This window comes from Miscanthus floridulus, chromosome 11, assembly GCF_019320115.1.
Source record: "Miscanthus floridulus cultivar M001 chromosome 11, ASM1932011v1, whole genome shotgun sequence".
Classification (NCBI taxonomy): domain Eukaryota; kingdom Viridiplantae; phylum Streptophyta; class Magnoliopsida; order Poales; family Poaceae; genus Miscanthus; species Miscanthus floridulus.
In genome coordinates this window covers 77,996,174-78,008,261 of record NC_089590.1, presented here as the reverse complement: position 1 = coordinate 78,008,261, position 12,088 = coordinate 77,996,174, and the positions used below count along the sequence as shown (strand labels likewise).

General features: G+C 43.3%; 1 pseudogene; it reads right to left on the bottom strand.

The window, feature by feature from the left end:
* Window positions 1–8,338: 8,338 nt before the first annotated feature.
* LOC136491328 (heat stress transcription factor B-2a-like) lies at window positions 8,339–9,316 on the bottom strand (annotated as a pseudogene).
* Between the last annotated feature and the right edge of the window lie 2,772 nt (window positions 9,317–12,088).

The following is a 12,088-nucleotide window of genomic DNA, read 5'->3' as shown; positions in this document are numbered from 1 at the left end:
GCTCAAAGAAGAAAGCTATTTGGGTGCCAAAGAGCTTGGTCACTAACCTTCAAGAACCCAAGCAAGTTTGGGTACCTAAAAAGATTTGATCTTCTTTTGTAGGTCAATTACAAAGCTGGAGGATGGTTATGATAGTATCATATTTAGTGACAATGGCAAAGGCAAGGTCAAAGGGCTTGGTAAGATTGCAATATCCAATGACATGAGCATATCCAATGTGTTGCTAGTAGAGAGCTTGAACTTTAATTTGCTATCCGTGGCTCAATTGTGTGATCTTGGATTCAAATGCATATTTAGAGTAGATCATGTAGAGATTATAAGTGTAGATGGCTCTAACTTGATCTTCAAAGGCTTTAGATATGAGAATCTATACTTAGTTGATTTCAATGCTAGTGAAGCTCAATTGTCAACATGCTTATTCACTAAGTCTAGTATGGGTTGGTTGTGGCATAGAAGGCTTGTTCATGTTGGAATGAAATAATTGAATAGATTGGTTAAGCATGACTTAGTTAGAGGCTTGAAAGATGTTGTGTTTGAGAAGGATAAACTTTGTAGCTCTTATCAAGCCGGCAAACAAGTTGGAAACACCCATCGTAAAAAAGCATGATGAGCACTAGTAAAGCATTTGAGTTATTGCACATGAATTTGTTTGGGACAACACAATACACTAGCATCGGTGGAAACAAATATGGTTTATGATAGTGGATGACTACACTAGATACACATGGGCATTCTTTGTAGTGGATAAGAGTGATGTGTTTGCAACTTTTAAATTATTTGCCAAGGGCATTCACAATGAGTTTGAAACAACCATCAAGAGAGTTAGAAGTAACAATGGTAGTGAGTTCAAGAACACTAGAATTAATGAGTTATGTGATAAATTTAGAATTAGACATCAATTCTCGGCCAAGTACACTCCACAATCAAATGACCATGTTGAGAGGAAGAATAGAACCTTGATTGACATGGCAAGATCAATGTTGAGTGAGTACAATGTGAGTCGAAACTTTTGGGACAAAGCTATCAACACGGCTTGCTATTGTAGCAACCACTTGTATTGTCACCCATTGAAAGAGAAGACACCTTATGAGCGCTTGAATGGTAGAAAGCCCAACATTGCATATTTTTGGGTTTTGGTTGCAAATACTATATCTTGAAGAAAGGCACTAGATTGGGCAAGTTTGAAAAGAAGTGTGATGAAGGATTCTTACTAGGTTACTCCACTACAAGCAAAGCTTATAGAGTTTAGAATTTAGAAAGTAGAACTCTTGAGGAAGTTCATGATGTGGAATTTGATGAAACCAAGGGTTCTCAAGATGAGAATGAGAACTTAGAAGATGTTAGAGGCATTCAACTTTCAAATGCCATGAAGAACATGGATGTTGGTGAATTAAGGCCTAGGCAAGTGATTGATAAAGAAGATGATCATGTGCAAGTGCTCTCTAACTCAAATGTGCAAGTTGATACAAATCAAGCAAGTTCAAGTGGCTCTCATGACAATGTGCAAGATCAAGTGGCTAGTACATCATCTCAACCCAATGATCAAGCAAGTGCAAGCAATCAAGTTCTAATACTCCAACCAACTCATATTGCAAGAGATCATCCATTAGACACTATAATTGGAGATATTTCTAGAGGTGTACAAACAAGATCAAGATTGGCTTCATTTTATGAGAATTTCTCATTTGTGTCATCCATTGAACCAAAGAAGATAAATGAAGCTTTGTTGGATGTTGATTGGGTGAATACAATGCATGAATAATTGAACAACTTCACTAGAAATCAAGTATGAGAATTAGTCGAGAGGCCAAAGGGACATAATGTGATTGGAACCAAATGGGTATTTTAGAACAAGCAAGATCAAGATGGGATAGTAGTGAGGAACAAAGCACGATTGGTAGCACAAGGTTATACTCAAGTTGAAGGTCTTGACTTTGGAGAAACATATGCCCCGGTTGCTAGGTTGGAAGAAATTAGAATCTTGCTAGCCTATGCTTGTGCCCACAATATCAAGCTCTATCAAATGGATGTCAAGAGTGCATTTCTCAATGGCTACATCAATGAAGAAGTATATGTTGAGCAACCTCCCGGTTTTGAAGATGACAATAAGCCCAACCATGTGTACAAGTTGAAGAAGACATTGTATGGCTTGAAGCAAGCACCTAGAGCATGGTATGAGAGGTTGAGAGATTTCCTACTCTCTAAAGGGCTCATTATGGGCAAGGTTGACACCACTCTTTTCACTAAGAAGATTGGCAAGGACTTGTTTGTGTTGCAAATCTATGTTAATGACATCATATTTGTATGAACCAATCAAGATTTTTGTGAAGAGTTTGGAAAGATGATGACTAATGAATTTGAGATGTCCATCATTAGAGAGTTGAATTACTTCCTTGGTCTTCAAATCAAGCAATTGAAGAATGGTACATTTGTGAGTCAAGGCAAATACATCAAAGACATGATCAAGAAGTTTGGTATGAATGAAGCAAAGCCAATTAGTACATCAATGGGAATAAATGACAATTTGGATAGTGATGCAAGTGGCAACATGGTGGATCAAAAAATATATCGCTTTATGATTGGAAACCTACTCTATGTGACCGCATCAAGACCGGATGTCATGTTTAGTGTGTGTATGTGTAAAGGATTTTAAGCCTCACCAAGAGAAAGTAATTTGAAGGTAACAAAGAGAATATTGAGGTACTTAAAGCATACACAAAATGTTAGTTTGTGGTATCCTAAAGGAGCAAAGTTTGAACTTGTTGGATATTTGGACTCCGACTATGCGGGATGCAAGGTTGAAAGAAAGAGCACCTCGGACACTTATCAATTTTTGGAAAGATCACTTGTTTCATGGTCATCAAAGAAGCAAAATAGTGTTACATTATCAACCACCGAAGCCAAATACATATCCACTGGTAGTTGTTGTGCACAAATACTTTAGATAAAGGCCATCTTGAATGACTTTGGAATCAAGTTCAAGAAAGTGCCATTGCTTTGTGACAATGAGAGTGCAATAAAGCTAACCAATAATCTGGTTCAACATGCAAGAACAAAGCACATTGATGTCCGCCACCATTTCATAAGAGATCATCAACAAAAAGGGGACATTTGCATTGAGAGTGTGGGCACCGAAGATCAACTTGCCGACATATTCACCAAGCCACTAGATGAGAAAAGGTTTTGCAAGCTAAGGAATGAGTTGAACATATTGGATTTCTCAAATATGTGTTGATGCACCCCCCACTTATATGGCATGCCTCTCCTTCAAGCACTCTAAGATAAAAGTTGATTGTCATGCATACATCCTTTGCTAAGGACATGTTTAGTGCATATAGTCATTCCTCATGTTCTATCGACTCATTCATGAAAATCAAATGAATTTGATGCTTGTATGGTACCACTATTGCTTCTATGCTTGACTTGATCTAGTAGTAACATATGACATGTTTGTGGGCTTGTGAACCTAAGTGTTTGATCTAGAAAATATGCTATAAGTGTTTAACTCAACATGGTACAAGATAACCCTTATTTGGAGGTGTGAAGAAGCTTGTCCTTAGATCAAACTGAGTTAAATATCTTTGACAAGTGTTCTAGATTGAACCTAATTTAGGAAAATGATCCTCATCCTATTGATTGCATTGATAATCTTAACCTATCTAAAAATGAACCTTTGTGGTCATTGATGACAAAGGGGGAGAACTAATGCACAAAGATAGTAAAGAGATTACAAAAGGGGAGAACTTTGACATAGAGGAGAAATATGAAAGTAAGGGGATCAAATTAAAAATTTGAGCACACAAGTAGGGGGAGCAAGCTCATAAACTTGTGTGTTGCATTTGAATGTGCATTTCACATGTTTGCTTGTATGGCATAAGTTTTAAATTCAATATCCATGCTTATGTGGTGTATGCTAGTTGTAGGCTTGAATGATGAAATGAGAAACTAGCATGCATAGGGTAAGTTAGATATGCCTTGTTTTTATTTTTCAAGTGGTACTAAAACCTTGCATATAATGTTGATCTCACGAGGTATCTAGTGTTTGTGTTTTGCAAGTAATTCCAAGTGGCATCTAACTTGCAATGGTGCTAAGAATGGTATATTTGGTGCACTCCGATTGGTATCACGCTTCAAAGATCCATCTCTTATACCTTAGCATCATTTGATAGACATTACTCTCCCACAACTCAAATCCATGCATATGTGCAAGCTTCAATCCAAACTCTTAGAACATATGTAGGGGGGAGCTAATGCTACCGATTGGGGTTCATGAAACTTGTCCATATCCTTTACATAAAAAGCTTGGGCAAGCAACATGGATTTAAATTGAATTTTAATTCATATCTTTGTGAAAGGGTTGTCATCAATTACCAAAAAGGGGGAGATTGAAAGCTCTAGTTTGGTTTTTGTGAATTGATGAAATCCTAGGTACTAATATATGTGCTCTAAGTGAATATGAGATAGGTTAAGTACTTTCCAAGTGGTGGGGCAAATGGTAAAGATCATGATGATGGTGTGACCATGGTGATGATCAAGAGCTCGGACTTAGAAAAGATGAAAGCGAAAAACAAAAAGCTCAAGGTAAAGGTAAAACTTGATAGGAGCTTTTGTGTTTTGGTGATCAAGACACCAAGTGGGTGATCACATTTAGGATAGATAGCCATACTATTAAGAGGGGTGAAACTCGTCGTGAAATGCGGTTATCAAAGTGCAACTTGATGTTCTAACTCATTGCATATGCATTTAGATTATAGTGAGTGCTAACACCCTTGAAAATGTTTGTGAAAATATGCTAACACACATGCACAAGGTGATACACTTGGTGGTCAGCACATTTGATCAAGGGTGGCAAAGTTGGTGAAGAGGAAGTGTTGTTTTGCACTGACCGGACGCTGGTCACATAGTGATCGGACTCGGTGGAGCTACGTCCGGTCAATTATAGTGAAGTTGGCATGCTCGGGCTCTATCAGGCTAACGACCGGACACTGCACAATGTTTGTGATCGGACATGTAGGTCCTATGTCTGGTCACAGGTGGCGTATGCTGACGTCGGAGCAAAACTTGGCGCAGAGGAGAAGAAAGGATCGGACGCTGTCGTGCGTTTGGTCACTATTGATCTTACACGTCCGATCAAGAAAATTCATCTCTGGATGCTTACTAGAAGTGACCTAACACTGGGAAGCTACGTGGACCGACGTGTTCAGTCATGGCATGGGATCTAACGCTGATCAGCGAGTCCGGTCTCCTTGGCCGTGCGTCCAATCATCACTTAACGCGTGGAGAAGGGCTACCGACCATTGAGATTGCATGGCTGTGGTTGAACACAGGGGACACATGGCAGCGGATGCGGGACCGAACGCTAGGGTGCTGCGTTTGGTCAAACTGATCGGCACGTCCGATCACCTCGATTTTAGTGCTAACAGAGAGCCAACGACTCTATTTCGTGGGAGCTCCTATTTAAGCCCCATCTAGCTCACCCTCTTGGCCATTTACATTGACATAGCAACCTTGTGAGCTTAGTCAAAGCCCTCTCACTCATCTCTATCATAGATTCATCATCATTGTGAGATTAGGAGTGAATCCAAGTGCATTGCTTGAGTGATTGCATGTAGAGGCACTTGGTGATTGTGTTTCGCTGCGGTATTCGCTTATTTCTCTTGGTGGTTGCCGTCACCTAGACGGCTTGGTGCAGTGAGGATCATCGAGCGGAGGAAGGTGCTTGTCTCTGGCTTTGATCATAGTGATTGTGAGGTGTTCTTGACCTTTCCCCGACGGAGAGCCAAAAGGTACTCTAGTGGATTGCTCATGGCTTGTGTGATCCTCATCTTGTGTTGGTCGTGCGGCACCCGATTGCGGGTTAGGCTTATGATGCCTATTAGCGCGTGAACCTATAAGTGAGTGAATCGCCACAACAGGGACTAGCTTGCCAGCAAGCAAGTGAACCTCAGTGAAAAATTATTGTGTCATCTTGTCATCGGGATTTCATTGGTATTCATTGTGATTAATTGATTGTCACTTGCCATGGTAGTATAAACATCTTCCCCTCTCTTGTATTTACATTCCTAGTGTAGCTAAGCTCTTTAGTGTAATTAGTTTTGAGAGCTAGCTTATGTCTTATCTAGTGGTTAGTGAGGCTCTTTAGTTAGTCTTTGAGAGCTCACTAACTTAGTGGTATTGACCTAGCATTGTGTACTTAGAGACTATAGCAACTAGAATTGTGATAGGTGGCTTGCATTTTTAGTAGCCAAGCGTAAGAATTACTTTGCCTCATATTTGTCTAACCACATTGCTTAGTGTTGTTGTAGAATTTTTTTATAGGCTATTCACCCCCTCTAGCCTCTAGGACCTTTCACCGAGGTTGAAGGCAGAGTCCCTCACTGAGTTATGGGCAAAGGTGAAGCCAATGTTGCCAAGGTCGATGGTGGAGCCCCTTGCCGAAGTGTTGGTGAAGTGACATCGATGTTGCCGAGGCGATGGAGGGGTCCCTTGCCAATGTGTTGGCGAAGGTGACGTTGATGTCACCGAGGTTGATGGCAGAGCCCCTCGCTGAGTTGTTGGTGAAGGTGAAGTTGACGCATTTGTTAAGCCCCTCGAACCAAAAGTGATGGTGGTATTAGGGATGTAGTCAAAGCTCATGTTTTGTTTTCTTTCTGCTAGGCGAGGAGTTTCCCTTGATGGGGTACCGTGAAGCCTAGAGGGTAGGCAGGAACTAGGCCACACCCATTGGTCATGGTGGTCGAACATGCTGACCCCATGTTCATATGTGTAGATCTATGAAGGTAGGGATGCTGAGTGGCATGGTGTGGTGGCGGTGGAGGAGTCATAAACGGTGGGCTCGATGTCGAGCAACGAAGTTTGGTGTTGCAGACGCCAATGAGACGGTAGGAGTGGTCACATGGTGACGGAGACAGCAGGTGCGACCATTGCGGCGGTAGAGACAACAGGTGTGGACGCATGACGACAAAGATGGTCGATGCAGATGCGTAGAAGCTAGTGGCGGTAGAGATGGAAGGGAGGAGGCAAGCGATGGTAGAGGCGGAAGGGACGAGCCAAGGAGAAAGTAGAGTCTAAGAGTTAGACTCAGGTGCGTCCGTGCATGGCTACGTAAAGTTGGGAGGAGGAGGATGGTTAGGATAGGGTAGATAAGGTGGGTTGGATTGTTTTATGGGCCTTTTGTCTAACTTTAGGTCTATAGTTTCTTGTTTTTCCTTTTACTTAGGATAATATATGTATATGTATAAAACATCTAGAAAACGCTTAGGCACGTTTGGGCTCTAGGCAGTAAGTCTCCGCCTACAGACCGCCTAGTGCCTTTTCTAACCTTTGTGGAGAGAGGCAGTGGCGGCCTAATCCGACCTCGCCGGACCTATGGACGATGGCGATCATGGTGGAACAGGGCCAACGAGGTGCTGCTCGTGATGGTGGTTGCAGTGGATGGGTCAGTGAGGTGGACGCACGATGACGAAGATGGTCGATGCGAACGCGTAGAAGCTAGTGGTGGCAGAGATGGAAGGGAAGAGGCGAGAGATGGCGGAGGCGGAAGGGACGAGCCGAGGAGAAAGTAGAGTCCGAGAGTTAGACTCAGCTGTGTCCATGTGTGGCTACGTACAATTGGGAGGAGGCGGATGGTTAAGATGGGGTAGATAAGGTGGGTTGGATTGTTTTATGGGCCTTTTGTCTAACTTTAGGTCTACAGTTTCTTGTTTTTTCTTTTATTTAGGATAATATATGTATATGTATAGTATAAAACATTTAGGCACGTTTAGGCTCTAGGCAGTAAGTCACCGCCTATAGACCGCCTAGCGCCTTTTCTAACCTCTGTGGAGAGGCAGTGGCGGCCTAATCCGACCGCGTCGGACCTGTGGACGATGGCAGTCACGGTGGAATAGGGCCAACGAGGTGCTGCTCATGATGACAGTCGTGGTGGAACGGGGCCGGCGAGGTGTCGCTCGAGATGGCGGTCGCAGTGGATAGGTGAGCGCGGGCGTTGGTGTGCGAACGAGCACAATGAGAAACCATCGAAGAAAATTTGAGTAGCCATCTATTAACCTAACAGGAATGGATAGCGAGAGAGAATTTGTGGGGGAACAAGTTCGGATGGACTTGTAAATAGTCTGCTGACTACTAAAAATAGAATAGATAATCTATAATCTGATAGGAAGTGTTGGTATCTCTACGGCTATGATAAAACAAGGACCATCGCTGAACTTTGATTTCTGGCTAGTAGCAGTACAAAGATATTTCAATTTAAGCCTGCACCATCACTCGATACAATCAAGACTACCGTACTATACATGAGTGTTAGTGATTTCAGTCCTAGCGACGCCGGTGTGGGTGGTTAGCTCTTGCGGTCACGTGACCCTCCACTCGTCCTTGTCGCCACGGCCGCCCGCATGGACAGCGTCAGCACATCTAGATCCGACGTCTCCCCTGCTCCCGCACCACGTGCCTCTTGTCATCTTTGTTGTGTTCTTCATCGTTGTGCTCCTCGCCATTTTCCTCGGCGTTCCCGTCTTCACCGTCCTCCGCATCGTCCCCATCCACGCCGCGTATCCGCTTGGCCCTGATTACGATGCCAAACAGCATTGGCTTCCGCCCACTGGGGCCTTCCCTGCCGCCACCATGCCCCTCGTCGCCGTCAGGCAGATCCTCATCTCCACCTCTGCCTTGGTCATACCGCGCCATGAGGTGGCACACGCCGTCATAGAGGCGCCGCGCGAGGGCTAGCTCCCATGCCAGCCTCACATTCTCACACCGCAGCCACGCATTCTCCTCCTCTAGCTTGGCCACCGCACCGCTAACTCCAGACGTCGATCCACACGGCGGCGACAAGGAGACCACCGGCTCCCCGCTAGAGCTCGTAGATGGGGACAAAATCGGTATCGGTATCCCCATCGGTATGCCCATCACCGGTACCGCCACCATGGCACTGATCCCCTTCCGCCTCTGTATTCCACTGAGAAGGTGCTTCTCGCCTCTCCGAAAGCCGTCATTGGCAAACTCTGATCTGTCCGCCACTACCTTCTTCAATCCCTGTGCAAACAGAACAGAATGGACGGTTAGGCAGAAGAGGAGCGGAATGGACGAGGACGACTTGGGTACTCATGTAGGTGTTGAGCTAGCAGACGAATGAGAAGAAGTTGTTGTGCTTGAAGTGCTTGGGGAGAAGGTCACGTGCGAACTCAGCAGGCCGCCACACCACGAACGCTGTGCCGGTGTCGTTCCAGGAGATTGTCTCGTCTGTGGTCGGGTCCTCCACCATGGCGTACGTCTTCGTCAGGAATGGCGGAGTCCCCGCCGCCAGCAACGCCATCAGGCAAGAGAGTGCGGTGTGGAGAGGAGAGAAAAGTGTGCGGAGAGAACAGAGAGAGGAAGACGCATCTAGAAAGATGGATTTGGGGATGAGATTAGGTTGGACCTAGGCGAGAGAAGCATCCAGCGGGTTCTAGAAGGTTCCCGTCTTTCCTGAGCTACTTGACACTATATATGGCCAAATCGGCCAGGCACAATGGGCGGCCCGACCCAAAAAAAGCACGACACTAGCACAGCCCGAGCACGGTGTCTATAGTGTCAGGGCTGACATGGGCACGATCTAGGGCCGTGTCTAGGCTGCATGTCTAGCCTGCAGTGTTGGCACGGGCATGACATGGTTAATGGGCTGGCACGATGGTGGCCTGATTATTCTCGATCGTTGGATTGATTGGCAGCAGTTTTAACCATTGGATTAAATTTGACCTAGGTATAAAAGCAAGTCCCTCCTATTCTCTCTCATTCTTTCCATTCTCGCCACCATTTCTTTCACTCGAGTAGTCTAAGTCCCGGTCGCAAAAACTTCTAGTTGCTACTCCTCCTGTTGTCCTTCGCATCTCACTCCGTAGGCTGGCGGCCGATGTCCTAGCTCCCAGGCCACTCCCTCCCCTGCTCATCTTCTCCTTAAGGTGCGGACTAGAATTAGAAGTTGATTACTAGAGAAATCTTAGAGGCAAGCTTAGATAGAACTTGGATCTACCAAGGTACAAGCCATAGAGAGAGTATCGATAGGCTGACACCTCCTCCAAACTCTTTCCTCACTCTCTATCTCACTATTTCTATTTATAAGACTAGATCCTATGAAGGACTAATCTTCTCTTGATAGCTGGCTCTGATCCTAATGAGGAGAATATGAATTAGGGTTTCAGGATAGCTTCAAGGAGGGGTAGGGGCTAGTATATATAGGCCAAAGCCTTAATTCTAGACCCTCGGATCAAACCGACTTGAAAGAACGACGTAGATGCAATCTAGGAGGTGGTGGAGAACTGACATTTTAAGGAGGAGCTGACAGGTGGGCCTAGGGGGCCGAGCGGCATGTAGGTGGGGTCGGCCGGTCCCATATGGTAGCCACCTGCCCTTCGCTTTGGTGGTTTGCCTTCTAGAGTCTTCTAGAGTCTTCCCACGCCGGTTTCACTGCGGATAAACATGATTTGCTTTGACGAATAGGTCCTCCTTGCCGGTTTTCTGGATAAACCCTACTGAAAACATAGATTCACTAAAACTTGTAGAATTTGTTAGTTTAAACCCCTAAACCTATGTTGGCAATCCTTTTTATACATTTATATAAGTTATGTTGATGGTTTATGATTGATGTTAATGATCGTCAACAAGCTCCCCCACACTTAACCTTTGCTAGTCCCTGAGCAAAACCAAACTTAGCAATGGATCAGGAGTTGCTACAATGTTTTCATGCCTCAAAAGTACACATGCGTTCAAACAAGAATTCTTCTTCGGATTAGAATAAACCGATCTGACTTTCAAAATTACCTATATTACCTTCAAACATGGGGCTTCTTAGCCTTCACTTGGGTCTTGAGCAATTGAAAGACCGAACAATCAAGTCAAGCACTATGTCTCAAATTCTTTGTTCAACCATTGTTTTGGAGTTTTTATAAATTTTCAAAATAAAACTTAGAGATTCCATTGTATAACACTCTCAAGTCTCTCAATATATATGGTATTTGTGGATCCTCACCAAGGCAATAAAGATGTTATGCCTTTTTCTCTTCCTACCACTAAGGCTTATGTGAAGTTCATAGGTAGGGAGAAAGCTAGAGCATACTTGCAATGCATATATTGTAAAGTCAAACAATAGATCCAAAGAGAGTTGAGTCATACAATAAAATCAAGATGTGCATGTGTGTGGAATATATGGTGGATATATATAGTGGCTAATCCTAATTCTACTTTGCTCCTTGAAAACTTATCTCTCTTTTGAAACTTGGAAGCACTTGCTAGAGAGCAGGGGCTATCTTATTCATCTCTCCCTTTTTCAGGCGGGCATCTAAGTACCCATTGTTTTAAATATCTCGGACACTTGTCCATTTTTTCTTAACTCTTTTTTTTTCTTTTTTCCTTTTTTTATGAATAACTTTGGCATAGCCCATGTCTCTTTTCTACAACAAAACTTTTGAGAGATAGCAACAAGAATTTGGAGCATTTATTTTGAGTGGATGGAAAACCTAATAAACATGTTTTTGTGTTCACCCCCAGTGTAGGAGTAGAACATTTTTTGGCGGATCTAGATGGAAGGCATATTTTTACGCCTTCCCCTAGTGTAGGAGTAGTGTATATGTGGGTGGTGTGTACGTGATCTTGATTTTAAAAGCATGACAAACCTCTCATAAGGGTCAACAAAGCTTGACAAAACTCAATACAAAAGCAAGTAGAATATATGTGGAAGTTTTCTAGCCTAAATAACATGTATGGCTCTGGTGCAAATTCAAGCTTTGTCATACAGGAACTCATCATGTAGCATTTTTGTGTTTTCCAAAAGATAAATTTCTAGAACTTTAGTCTCACTTGGAATAAGATAAACATCAGCTCAGACCTTCTCATATCATATCCGTCAATTACCTAGACTTAGATCAAGCATATGCTACCCACGAGTTTCAAGTTCAGAGCAAATCCTTATATCAAAAAAAATTATCCAAAACTCAGGAGAATTCAAGGCTAAAAACTAGGTACTTTAAAGGAATTACAATAGTGCAACTATTCAACATTTTCATTCAAGAGATTATTCTGAGTCCTCTTTATTTATTCAACTCTTAAAAATAAA